The sequence below is a fragment of the Pinus tabuliformis genome, chromosome 9 (assembly GCF_031772625.1).
Source record: "Pinus tabuliformis cultivar Carrire ecotype Pingquan chromosome 9, CPIR1, whole genome shotgun sequence".
NCBI lineage: Eukaryota > Viridiplantae > Streptophyta > Pinopsida > Pinales > Pinaceae > Pinus > Pinus tabuliformis.
The window spans coordinates 1,717,290,985-1,717,306,052 of NC_142307.1; the positions used below are offsets into that span (position 1 = coordinate 1,717,290,985).

At 37.0% G+C, this 15,068-nt stretch overlaps 1 pseudogene; it reads right to left on the reverse strand.

Moving 5' to 3' along the window:
- Window positions 1–517: 517 nt before the first annotated feature.
- Window positions 518–5,169, reverse strand: LOC149155568 (iron-sulfur cluster assembly SufBD family protein ABCI8, chloroplastic pseudogene; annotated as a pseudogene).
- Between the last annotated feature and the right edge of the window lie 9,899 nt (window positions 5,170–15,068).

Here is a 15,068-nt window from a genome sequence, read left to right on the forward strand (position 1 = left end):
GTATATAATTCTTTGAGCAAGAATAGAGCATTCATAAATATTGTCATGAAATAGGACTCTTCATAATCCGAATAAGTTGGCCTCTAACAAATAAACAATTTCATGTAGTGAATAAATATTAGATGGTATATTTCAGTGATTAAAATGAAAACTTTATTCTTAATCTCATTACAACAAAAATAAATTCAACCCTAACTAGTTGGGATCTAACAAATCAAGAATTTCATGTAGTAAAGTAAAATTACATGGCAGATCCCAATTATTTGCAATGAAAACTTTATTCTTGATCTTATTACAACATAGGTAAATTCAAGAGTACATACATATTTCCTTATCTGAGACAAAATTTGAATACATTCCACGATTTCATAGAAATATAATGATACGATTTACGTATAGGACATGAGAAAGCTATCTACATCTAGCACCCATCACCGGACAATCGTGTTACTGAGACACCATCTCATGGAATTAGAATCATGTAGATGGATAGTTTTATAGAGATACCTTGCAACACCTATTCAACACTACCTTCAAGCTTCAAATTCATCAATTGATTTACTTTAGTAGCAAATTCTAGTGGGATTTCATTAAATACAACCCGACAAAATCCATTTATGATAGTTGTCGTTGCCTTCTCTAGATCTATCCCCCTCTGGAAATAGAATAACTGATATTCCCTAATTTTTGAGGTACTTGCTTCATGTTCAACATGGGCTATTGGGTTCTTCATGTGGAAAAGGTTGCAAATATTAGATGTATAATGGAAACAAGCATGCAATTCAAGGTTGCTCCTAAAGTCTCTTGGGTGAATTATAAAACACCATCTACTTAAAACATGATATATGGTAGTAACAAAAACCTACCCAAGATCCCACTTAAGAATTCAAAATGTTACAAATAGGAGATGTCTTAAACAATATCAACTATTTAATTGCATAATCACACTAAAATAGACACATATTTAAAATGTTGAAAAGTGTGAAAAAATGGATTTGGAATATTATAGTTATGTCATGGTAGATATAACTATGTAAAATGTAACCTGGATGCGGGTGATATTATGAGTAGTTAATGCCCATACGAGCTACGCCGACATTGGGCACCATCGTAGAGCAAGTAGGCGACTTTTGGCAGTGCATTAAGTCCCATTAATGAGGAATTGGGTGTACAACATGCGGAGTAAATACTTCAGGATGATGAGCATACGATCTATTTCAATTGCCCAGAGCTCGACACTCTCTCTGGCTCATTCTAGCAGAGACATTCCAAGTTGATTTGGCTCACAGGAGTTAGGTGCAGTACTAAGCATTTGGAAGCCATCAGGGCTCCATCGAAGACTGCAACAGGCCAGCCTCAAGCATCTAATCACGGTTCTTCTGGCTCGCATCTGGTATGGTCATTGTTTTTTCCTTGGGTATATAACTGCAATTGGTCGGGTCACGGAGTCTGTTGAAGCTGTTTGGGCTGGGTGTGGGAATCATTCAGACAATTCTGGTATTTATTTCGGGGTTCTGTTTTTTATCTGTGTGGTGCTTTCTCTGGGCACTTTCTACTCTGAGTACTGTTATCCACGGTTTATTTCAAATTGGGGTGGGGCGTTCTTCTTCCTCATCCAACCCTTTTGTCCTCTCAGTTTATCAATCATTGCTGGTATGGCTCGACCTCGAGGAATTTCCTGGAGGGGCACACGGGGGGGTGTTAGAGGAAGGAGAGGTCCTGTTCCTCGACGCATCTCCCCGCTTGTTTCTATCTCGCTAGCCTCTCCATCATCCGACCACTCTGGTCCGTCCCTCTCCAGTTCTTTCCACTCCTCCCATTTCACTTTTAAAAGCAAGCTAAACAAGCCTACAATCTCTGCTATTATCACGGTCATCTTCTCAGAGGAAGAAGATGACCCCCCTGGCTCTGATGTACATTCCATGGACAGGACTCTCTCTCAGAATTCTAAGGACTCTCAAGGAGGCAGGGTTGAGGATATCCCCATTCTTCCAGAGGGGCAACAGGACGAAGGTCATGAAGAGGATGCGCGTCTTCAGCAAACTTCTTCACACGAGGAGGTCATTATTTGTGCACTGGCGCAGTTCCCTGGCACTGTTCTGTATCTGGTGATGCCTCCTGGTCGCAATATTACGGATGTTGAAGACAATGTGATGATTGAATGGGTCAACTCTTCGTGCAAAGCCAACAGCGAAGATGCAGAGTTACCACCTCAGGCAGAATCAATCAACGGCGGAGATTGATGGAGCAGATCGGACGGCGGTGGAGGATTTTGGAAGGCTCTTTTTGGCGGAACTTTACGTCCTGAAAAGTCAGAAATGATGACGTCAGTCGAGAGCCACGCATCAATAGAAGATTTTATCGGGCTCGTTCATACGGATACTGCTCGCTGATCGACGGCGGTCCGATAAACTGGTGGTTTTTGTTAAGCGGTTTAATGTTGCCGCTGATGTCCACGTCAGTTTTTTTCAGTGTAATTCTCCATCGTCTTCTTGTTTTTGCTTTTTGGTGGTGGTGTCTAGTTCTACAGAGTCCTAGGCTCTCATTTTTTATCTATGTAAACAAACAGTTAAGAGCTGATGGCAGAAGTTTTCTTGACAGAGGGCTGGCTTTAGCCCCCTCAGAGGTTCCAACCTCTTTGTAAATATTTTCCTCTTTTATTTATACATAATAGAATAGTCTTTACTCAGAAAAAAAACTATGTAAAATGTAACTTCTATCTAAAATACGTAAATGTAACGTATATATCTACATGAAATGTAACTTCTATATAAAAAAATGGAGTTGGAATATTATAGTTACGTCGGGGTAGATATAGCTACGTGAAATGTAACTTCTATATAACATTCTAAATATCCCTTTTTTTCAGTCATTTAAGAGACTAACATTTTTTTATCTTCGGTTAATAACTTAATATTCCACCAAAAATAGCATTGAGTTGGTTCTTCACCAACCAAGGGGGAATTTTAAACTAGTGTGAAAATGCTTACTCATTCCCCCACCATATATTTTATTTGTGTTCGAATTTAAGCTAGTGTAATGTAACTTCTACATATTTGACAATTTAAATGTAAAAAATTACCTAGATTGAAGTTATACAATTAACATATGCACAATAAGATACAATATGCATGAGTTATAAGTAATATGACGTTTACATGTTATATCAAGACAAACTTTTTTCTCATCTCATTAATGCTTATTTTTAGTTGGTGATGGATATAGCCTTTAAAATTATGAGCCATCCTTGTCATATCTTATATTTAATGATGGATATAGCTTTTAAAAGCATCAAACTTGTTTGTTATTTTATGTATGGTCAATTTAAATGGAAGTGCTCATAATTTTATTCAATATTATCTTGTACAACTGGAAATAAAATGATGTGGGGGTGGTGTTTCTAGTGATTTTCAAACTTGTTTTAATTACCTAAATTTAGCCTATTTAAAATAAACAAGGGTGGTGTTTCTAGTGATTTTCAAACTTGTTTTAATTACCTAAATTTAACATATTTAAAGTAAATAGTTGCACTGACCATCTTATCTTCAAGTCAGTAACTTTGCTTGAGGGCATCTTCATGACATCCACCATCTCTGAAAATTATGAAATATTAGTAGTATCTTGCACTAAATAGACAATGTTGGCATATAATCTTTTATTGTGTTTTTTAATTTGTGTCACAAATTTATTGATATTTTATGATTCTTGGTTTCGATTTCCATGCTAAGACTGGATTCATCATGCCTGCTAGGATTTTTAGTTGTGCACACATCATATTTCTCACTTCTAATTGTATAAAAAATAAAGAGTATGCACAATGACATGTAGTGACATGTGGGTGTCTATTTTACTCAATGATATGCTTGATTTTTTAACCCATTCCAATCCTACCACAATGAAATTAAGAGAGACAAGGACACAAGAAGGACTATCAATAAATGAAATTAGAGACTTTAGAATGCAACTCAATCTGTACCTGAATGTAATGAAAAGTATTTGCAGCTGTTTGGTCACCGATGAGCATTGAATCACACTATGAAAAATTCCTTGCATTATGATAATTTGGTTGCACCTGCACTAATCCTCTGTAGTAGTTCCTTGAATTGCCTATAGATATAATTTTAGAAACAATCCTACTCCTGCAATTATTCCCTATATGGATCATCTTTGTCCCCCCTATTGATAGTTATTTTTCAAGGCTACAGAATAGAACTGTCCAATTGCATCTTCGCCTTTCAAAACAATTCTTGAGTATTTCCAGGTGATTTTCAAACCAGTCTCTACTCAGGCCCACGAAATCGTTGATTTGTCTCCATCGCACAAACCTCTTTTTGTAATAAAATTATAAACCCCACGTCTATATTCCTCCTCCCCGACATACCAATTCTTCACAGTGTAATAGTTTATCGTTTCTCCCTCGGTGCAATAGAGATCCAATATTGTGGCATGCAGATGATTGGTGTCATAAAATGGTGCAGTGCATCCTTCAATATATGTCACAAAACTCCTCTCACCTCACAAAACGCCTCTCATCTACAACAATAAGAGTGCTCTCAAACTTCCTGGTCTCCATCTCATTCATCCTAAAATAAGTGGATATTTCAATGGGTGACAAAGTGTGATTGGGGATTTAATAGAAGGAGATATCACTAAAAAATAAAAATACAATGCAACATCATAGTTATTAATAGGAGGAACAAACCTGCCAAGCTACTTCCTAACTAGATCAAGATACTCTGGAATTACCTCTTATAACAAACAAAAGATAACATCAAATACCTATAGAGTCCACCTATGCATGGTAGCAATGAAAACACTATCAAAAAACAACATCTACAACAACGTTGGTCAATCTCTTCTTCTAGTCAAGGGCATGCCCAAATTTTGAAAAGTATCAAGCAGGTTAGGGTCCACCTCATCCAAGTTGCTCTTCTTCTTCTACTCTCTCTATTTAGGTTCAGAATAATATCAAAGGTCTTGGAAATTGATGGGTGGGTAAAATTTATCAGACTATTTGGGTTCTTCCATTTTTAATCATTGTTTGTAAGCATTGAGTCTAAATTGCAAAATCCATTCAAGTTCCTTCTTTTTAGGTGAAATTAACCTAAGATTTGGAGAGTTGTAAGGTTTAATGGATCTAAGTATATTATACTTAAAATATAGTAACATGGTTTAAAACTATAGGCATTGATATGAGAATATAAGGATGAAACATAAAATATTTTATGTTCATGATTACAAGAAATTTTAATTTCATGTAACAAAGTTTGAGGAAGGTCTAGTATTTCATCCTACCAGAAAATTTGCTTAATTTGGGAATGGTAGATTCCATTACACAAACAACCAGCATAGATCCATGATCTACCAAGCTTTGTGATCCAAAAGGGAGTTTGGATAGACTCCTAAGACTAAGTTTTCCTCACTGAGGAAAATGAAAGTCCAAGGAAGTTCCTGGAACTAGCCCGATTGCAGAGAACGTCTTATTCTGAATCTGCTGCAATTTGAATAGGCCAAAAATGACTTAGGATGCAGAAGTTATCATAAAATGAAGCTGCCTTTTTCCTTTGAAAAAAGAGGAAAAATCCCTTGAAAATGGGTCCTAAAAACCCTCTAAGTCTTCCAAATCTCCCAAAAGGGAAAAACCATCGCAAAAGGAGAAGTCTTGGAAAATTTGGATTACACTATCGGAACCCAAAAACATGAGAAAATAGTGAAAACAAGGCTATCAGAGGCTTGAAAAGTGTTTGCAGAGGAGTCGTCGGATCTGGCCGATCAACTGTCTAGATCTGATCGAAAATCACAATCAGCGATGATAGGCAGAGGCAGTCAGAGACATAACGTGCGACGGGACCGGGTCGATGCGATACCGCGATCGCCAATATCGGCGGATCGCAATCGGCACTGGCATACACCATACTATATGGGAAAGACCTCGGGCTTGTGCGACTTGCGATTGCGACTTGTCGTATCGCAGTATCGTGTCGGCCCCGCTCCATTGTAGTGTGCCGACACGATACTGCGATGCGACAAGTCGCAATCGCATATATATATATATATATATATGTTTGTGCGATGCGATAGCTGGACCCGATGGAGATATGGGTGATATCTCATAAAATTTGAGATCCGTCAAATAACCATTTTATATATATTTTTCATATTTCGTTTAGTAAACGAAACATGAAGGGAAGTGCCCGATGCGATATTGTGGATCCGAAAGGGCTTATTAATGCTATTACATATGATTTCAAGTCCGGTAAGCGGGATTTTCAACGTCTTTTAATGTATTTTCAATACAAAGGGAAATCGCGATATAAGCGGGACTTGCAGCGTTTTAATGCAATTCTAAAAATACAAAGGGGCAGGCCATTGCGACTTGCGACTGCGACTAAGGGCGAACCCGATAATGTTATGAAGCAGGGTTATGAAAACTTGAAGTCTGTAATAGTGTTTTCTACAGATTTTCCCGTGTTTTTACAATGTTCTCTGTGTAAACAGAGAACGATTGTTTCTAAGGATTTCAAGCGCCGATAGTTCCCTCCCATTACAAAATAGGTTGCATCCATCCATAAGGGCATTTAGCAATGATTTCTAATGCTCAGAGAAGGGATTTGAGCGGACGGTGGCGGGAAAATAGAGAGCCCGAAAGGGAAAGCAAACAGACAACGCCGATTTGGCTTAAAAAGCCATGATTCAAAGATAGAGGGCTGCTGGGTTGTGGATGGTTTCTGTTATTGATCCTTGAGGAGTTTACTGTTGAAACGGAAGCCAAAGAGGCAACACAGAAGCAAAAGTGGCAGTGTAAAAGCAACAGAACAAGCAAGGGAGTCACTTGGAAGCTAGATGAAAAGCCAAGCGGGATGTCACCTGATAGAAGGCAGAAAGAAGTCAGAGCTGAAGAGCCAGAGAGCCAGAGACAGAGACAAAGAGCCAGAGTCAGAGCTAAGAGCCAGAACCAAGAGCCAAAGTGCCAGAGTCAGAGCCAAGAGCCAGAACCAAGAGCCAAGAGCCAGAGCTTCAAGATCCAGGGGATTAAATGGTGTCTGAACCCTCTGTTTCTATGTAAAAACAGCAGGAGTTAAGCCAAGAGCTTGTAAAAAGGACTAATACCATAATCCCAGAGAGCTTAGTTGAATTAACTAGAGCTCACGGAGACGTAGCCCAAGAGTTGTGGGTGAAATCCAAATTAATATTGTTGGTCATGTGCCTGCTTTATTGTTGCATTGCCTTTGCTGCTTTATATACTATTAAGAATATTTGTATATCAATTTGAGCATATCAACTTACAGCACAGACAATAGATTTTAAAGCATATAATCAATTTAAGACAAACATAGGAATACACTATATTGTCAAGCATTTCTTAATTCCACACTGGTTAATCAATAAGACTTGGGAAGATTTTAAAGCTTTGGAAGTGGGAGAGGTTCTTGTAAGTTAAACAAGAAGCCTTTAGTGCCCCATTTTCAGATCAAGTGGTATCAGAGCTTAAGATTGATTAACCCCACCTTCAAGGAAGGTTATATTAGAATGCTTAATTGACAAAGAAAAGATTGCTTGTCTGAAAGGTGTTTGGGCAGTCAAGGATTGATTGTCTGATTGATTGTATGCTTGTTTTGCAAACTAAATATTTTCTGAGTTTGTAGAGGTAAATGGAAAGTTGTTGATAGCTTAGTCCAGGAAGGACAAATAGGAAGAAGGGCTGAAGGCATTATTCTATCCCAAGGATCTCAAGGAAATCCAAAGCACAAGAGGTTTGTTACAAGAGGTTTCTTAAATAAGCTCTTTATTTATCTTGTTGAAGTTTTTTTTGTTCATTGGCATAATGACAACTTCTACAAGTGGGTACTTAAATTCGACTCTCTTCTCAAGATTCCTTGATGAAGACATGAGGCAAGAATTGTCCACCATGATGGATATGGTGAGAGAAATGTATGAGGATGGAAGGAAGAGCAGCATGCTTAGAAAGTAGTTGAATTCCATGAAGGAAGAGAAGCAGTTGCTTACTGGCAAATTGCAAGAAATGGAGAGGCAACTTCATATCGCAAATATGAACCTGAAGAGGATGCATGAGTTGGAAACACAACTCTTTGTTGCCCAAGAAGCCTTAGTCAAGTATTAGCTTGAAGAAGAGGTAAACCATTCCAATTTTTCTTCAAATTCATCTAAGAATGCTTGTATTGGTTCTTTTGAAAAACATACTAAAGGCATCGGTTCCAAGCTAATGTCCAAGATGGGCTATGAAGGAAAGGGCTTGGCAAAGCATGCGCAAGGTATTGTTGAACCAATAATGGTTGAGGAAATGCCTAAATATTTGGTTCTTGGCTATGGACAGCCTTATGGATAGAGTTCCAAAGCTGCCATGAAGGCCATTGAAACAGTCCCAAGAAGGAGTTTCATTACATGTCCTCTACCTCAGAGGTGTGAAGGTTGTATCCAAGAGGAATTCAATGGCTTGAAACATCATTTGTAGAATGCAGGTGTTCAGAAGCGCACACTTGAACTAGGGAGTTGGAGAGACTCTAAAAACCTTGAAGAGATTGATGGTGTTACAAAGGGATCCACTTCTTCATTTTCTTCACCTCCGCATGAGGGAAATAAAGGTGAAAGAGAAAGATATAAATCTGGTTCTAAACATTTTCCTTTTGATTTTAAAAAGCATGATAAATTTCCCCATATGTATGGGAAAAGAATTGCATGTTCCTTTTGTGGTTTGGATAACCATGATGTTTCTAGATGTTGAAAGAGAATGGCCACATACAAGAAGCAGAAGAAGGAAAAGAAGCAAGAAGCCAAAGGTCCATTTGAAAAGGCAAATCATGCCGTCAAGAGGATGCACATGCAGTGCACTTACTTCCATAAGCAAGGACATCTTGTTGCGAAATGTTGGACTTTGGATCCATCAATGCTTCCACAAAAGCTGAAGAAAGTGGAAAGAGAAGATGGCAGAAATGGAAGTGAAGATTCCATGAATGATGTGTCTCAAAATGATTCACATGATGACGCTGATGTGCAGGAAAAGGTAGTACCTTTGAAAGGGATTGGTAAGAAATGGTTAGAGTTCTTATCCGATTAATATTGCATGTATATTGATGCATCTGCATTATATTTCATTACAGCTTCAAAAGTACAGTGTGCTTAAGTGAAATTTGAAGGATGAAATGCATGCATGAGCAAGAGATGCATGAACATAGGGATGTTGATGATTCCTTGTTTTTGAACATGTATGTGTAATTAACTTGCAGGGTTGATTGCTTTGACATGCATGTGATGCCATGTTGACTTGGGAGAAGTTAACTTGGTCTCCAAATGGAGATAATGATGAAGTGTTTCATCTTTTGAAAAAGAGTCCTAATGGTCTTTTTGTACATGCTTGACTGAAGGGTCATTTGTTTAAAGGCATGTTTTATGGGCTTGTTATCTAGTCCATCATTTGTATGCAGATGCAAGACATGGAGGTGTTCACAAGATGTGAAGTCTATTTCTTTTGTTGAAGCAAGAGTGTAGTCCATCCAGTTGTTGTCTGTATGCCTGTTGTTGTTAACAATTGTTGTTGGCAGCCTTTCAAATAGGTACACATGAAATTTTTGTGGAGCAGATGTACTTCACATTTGTTTGAGCCACCTTGGATCAATGATCAAGGTAGAGAGTTCAAAATACCCTCTATGACCATTTCAACATAAGTTATGTAGGAAGGCAAGGAGGAAGATAGTTCTTCCTAAGAAGACTAGCCCATCCAAGAAGGGAAGTGGTCAAAAACTATTGGTTCAGAGGCACTATGCAAAGGAAAGTGTAGAGATGATGAAAGAAGAGGGTGAGCCACTCTCATTTACTACTCAGATCAGTTTATTAGTCTTTTGGAGACCAAAAGTTCTTTTAGTGGGAAGGTGAGATCCAAAACGAAGTTTGGATAGACTCCTAAGTCTAAGTGTTCATCACTGAGGAAAATGAAAGTCCAAGGAAGTTCCTAGAACTAGCCCCATTGCAGAGATCGTCTCATTCTGAATCTGTTGCAATTTGAATGGGCCAAAACTGACTTAGGATGCAGAAGTTATCATAAAATGAAGCTGCCTTTTTCCTTTGAAAAAAGAGGCAAAATCCCTTGATAATGGGTCCTAAAAACCCTCTTAGTCTTCCAAATCTCCCAAAAGGGAAAAACCATCGCAAAAGGAGAAGTCTTGGAAAATTCAGATTACACTATCGGAACCCAAAAACATGAGAAAACAGCGAAAACAAGGCTATTGGAGGCTTGAACAGTGTTTGCACAGGAGTTGTTGGATCTGGCCGATCAACGGCCCAGATCCGATCGGAAATTGCTTTCGGCGGTGACAGGCGGAGGTAGTCGGAGGCATAACGTGTGACGGGGCCAGGCCAATGCGATACCGCCATCGCCGATATCGTCGGATTGCAATTGGCACTGGCATACACCATACTATATAGGAAAGACCTTGGGCTTGTGTGATCTGCGATTGTGACTTGTCGCATCGCAGTATCGCGTCGACACACTACAATGGAGCGAGGCCGATATACATATACATATCTATATATGTGTGTGTGTGTGTGTGTGTGTGTGTGTGTGTTTGTGCGATGCGATAGCTGGACCTGATGGAGATATGGGTGATATCTCATAAAATTTGAGATCCGTCAAACGACCATTTTATATATATTTTGCATATTTCGTTTAATAAACGAAATATGAAGGGAAGTGCCCGATGCGATATTGTGAACCCGAAAGGGCTTATTAATGCTGTTACATATGATTTCAAATCCGGTAAGCGGGATTTTCAACGTTTTTTTATGTATCTTCAATACAAAGGGAAATTGAGATATAAGCGGGACTTGAGGCGTTTTAATGCAATTCTAAAAATACAAAGGGGCAGGCCATTTTTACTTGCGACAGCGACTAAGGGCAGACCCGATAGTGTTATGAAGTGGGGTTATGAAAACTTGAATTCCAGAACAGTGCTTTTTGTGGATTTTCTCGTGTTTTTACAGTGTTCTCTGTGTAAACGAAGAACGAATATTTCTAAGGATTTCAAGCGCCGATAGTTCCTTCCCGTCACAAAATAGGTGGCGTCCATCCCTGAGGTCGTTTAGCAATGATTGCTAATGCTCAGAGAAGGGATTTGAGTGGATTGTGGTGGGAAAACAGAGAGCCCGAAAGGGAAAGCAAACAGACAACGCCGATTTGGCTTAAAAAGCCATGAATGTCAAAGATAGAGGGCTACTGGGTTGTGGATGGTTGTTGTTATTGATCCTTGAGGGGTTTTTTGTTGAAACAGAAGCCAAAGAGGCAACACAGAAGCAAAAGTGGCATCATAGAAGCAACAAAACAGCCAAGGGAGTGACTTGGAAGCTAGGTGAAAAGCCAAGAGGGCTATAACCTGATAGAAGGCAGAAAGAAGCTAGAGCTAAAGAGCCAGAGAGCCAGAGCTAGAACCAAAGGGCCAGAGTCAGAGCCAAGAGCCAGAACCAAGAGCCAACGAGCTAGAGTCAGAACCAAGAGCCAGAACTAAGAGCCAAGAGCCAGAGCCAAGAGCTAGAGCTTCAAGAGCCAGGGGATTAAATGGTGTTTGAACCCACTGTTTCTGTGTAAAAACAGCAGTAGTTGAGCCAAGATCTTGTACAAAGGACTAATACCATAATCCCAGAGAGCCTAGTTGAATTAACTAGACCTCACGGAGACATAGCCCAAGAGTTGTGGGTGAACTCCAAATTAATATTGTTGTTCATGTGTCTGCTTTATTGTTGCATTGTCTCTGCTACTTTATTTACTGTTATGTATATTTTTATATTAGTTTGAGCACATCAACTTACAACGCAGATAATAGATTTTAAAGCATATAATCAGTTTAAGACAAACATAAGCACACACTATATTGTCAAGCATTTCTTAATTCTGCACTAGTTAATCAATAAGACTTGGGAAGATTTTAAAGCTTTGGAAGTGGGAGAGGTTCTTGTAAGTTAAACAAGAAGCCTTTAGTGCCCCATTTTTAGATCACTTTGAGAGGGATCAAATATTTTTTCACTCTATGCCAGTTTTCATCCCTCTCGGAGATTAGTAGACCCACAGTAAATATGGGTCTATGGTTTAATTCCACTCTTTAAATATGCTACATTCCGCTTCAATACCATGGGCCAATACCATTAGTTCTCAATACCATGTGCCATCTTTACTTTTATTAATATTAATATTAGGGTTAATAATGTTTTTTTGCATGGTATTAATAATAATTTGGCCCATAGGCTTCACCTAAATAAAACCTCATTTTTGAGTGTTCTTAAATATAAAGTGAATTGTGGAGTAAATATAAATTTTTAATATATTTATTTACCATACCTCTGGTTTATTTATATTTTTATTAATTTACCATACCTTTTTTATAAATATGGTATTTGGCCCATGGTATTTAGCCCATGGTATTAAAATGGTATTTGGCCCATGGTGTTTAGCCCATGGTATTAAAAAGGTATTTGGCCCATAGGCTTCAATAAAACTTATTTTTTGAGTCTTCTTTAAATATAAAGAGGTTTATGGACTAAATATAAAAATAGGTTTTATTTATTTAGATTACTCTAGTTTATTTATATTTTTATTTATTTACCATACCTTTGGAGTAAGTATAAAAAGAGGTTTTATTTATTTACCATACCTATTTTTTTAATATTCATAAACCTCTTTATATTTTAAATTTATATTGTGTTTATACATAATAATAATTAGATTGATTTCTAAATAGGGCCCACATTAAATTAAAAATGTTAAATGTTAAAAATTACATGTTAAATGTTTACATTTACATTTAAGTTTACATGTTTATGTGAGATCTACCTCGTTGTAGAGCTCCTCTTCGCACAATCAACCAATTAAAAAAAAGGTGAAAAGAAAAAATAAAATTTCATGCATTCTGACCCTAGAAAAGTTAGGGAGGAGCTAACTAAGTTAGGGAGGAGCTAACTTGTCCATTGTCTTTTGATGAATTATTCGCGGCAGTCAAGATCTGCATTATCATAATCATTAAACCTTTTGTACAATAAGGACATGCAAAATGCTTACTTGTGCATTGCCTTTTGATGAAATGTTGGTCGTAATCAAGATCTGCATTTTCTTTTGATGAATTGTTGGCTGCAATCAAGATCTGTGAATTGTTGGAGATCTGCATTATCATGATCATTAAACCCTCAACTCGATGAATTGTTGGCTGCAATCAAGATCTGTGAATTTTTGGCTGGAATCAAGATTTGTGAATTGTTGGCCAGAATAAAGATCCGCATTATCATGATCATTAAACCCTCAACTCTAGATGAAATTTATGCTTTGATCATATAAACCCTCAAAATTGTTTACCCATAACAACAAAAATCATCTTTAGTAAAAATGAAGAACTCTCCAGAAAACCCTCGGAAATTGTTTACCCATAACAACAAAAATCATCTTTAGTAAAAATGAAGAACTCTCCAGAAATTCATACCCATGTACAAATGGCCAAAATCTCCAGGCCGAATGACCTTGCCTTTCCTCCCTTCCTCCATTTAGTCATTGATACTCTCCTAAGGTGTTTCCCATGAAAATTCCATTTCCCTTCTTCCATCTAGTCGTTGATACTCTCCTAACGTGCTTCCCATGCAAACTCCATCTGCGGTTCGAATTCCATGAAATCATGACCTTGCCCTTCCTCCACCTAGTCGTTGATACTCTCCTAAGGTGTTTCCCACGCAAACTCCATCTAGGGTTCAAATCCCATGAAATTCATAGATCACGTTGATGCAAACTCCATCTAGGGTTCAAATCCCATGAAATTCATAGATCACGTTGATGGTCTTCCTTCTTCTGGCATTTCCACGCAGATATTAACAAGGCAAGGGAAAATGTAGTGTTACATTGTGATGTTATAATTTGTGAATATTTTATTTGAACCCAACACTAAACTGGAAATGAAAAAGAAAAGAAATATTTATAATGGAAAAAATAAAAGAAATATTTATAATATAAAATCAAATATATAAATTGCAATTGGGTTAAATGATTTATTTTTAATAAGAATTTGTTATTTTTGCGTAAGACTCTAAATTAAAAAGAAGAAGAAGAAGTTAAAAATGATATTGGGATGAGTGTAAACATTTAAATATGGCCTTAATTAATAATAAAAACTTAAATTAATAAAAATAATAAAATTCAATTTGTTATATTTTGATTTTGTTATTAACTTGTGAATAGGCTTTGTTACAATACCATGGGCCAATACCATGGCTTATAAATACTACAAGTCCAAAAACCATAAATTATTTCACAACCAAAATATTTTATAATAATATGACAAGATTCTTAACCGTGGATATTCACCCCCACATTAAGGTACATATTATTAACTTGTAAAAAACAACCTTTGTTACAATACCATGTATTATCAATACCGCATGGCCAAAAAACATAAATTATTTCACAACCAAAATATTTTATAACAATATGACAATATATTTAACCATGGATATTCACCCTCACTTTACCATGGATATTAACTTGTAAATAGGCTTTGTTACAATACCATGGGCTAATACCATGGCTTATCAATATCACATGCCAAAAAACCATAACTTATTTCATAGTAAAAATATTTTATTTTAATTTAATTTTACAGCATTTTTTTAATTCAATCTAAAAAGGAAAATGTTACAATTTGAGATTTATCTAAAACCTATCCTCACGATTACTAAAAATATTCCCATAGAGATCAAATTAAGGTTTTAATAAAATTAAGCTAATATGGATCTATGCCGATTATATATATATATATATATAAAGAATCGGCATAGATCCATCTTAGCTAAGGATCCAAGGGGTGAGAGCAAGCAAATTGACTAATTAAATACAGTGCATGATTTTTTTAAAGTTTTTCATTATTTTATTTTCTTTGATATTGTTGATCCAAAATATAGGTTTGACATTTTACAACCAACTAATTTTTTTTAATTTAGATCATTTCTTAAACACAATACAATGTGATCAAATTTAAGAGAGAGTTGGGGAGGGGACAGAGAGAGGAAGGAAGATAGTGAAAAAGTTG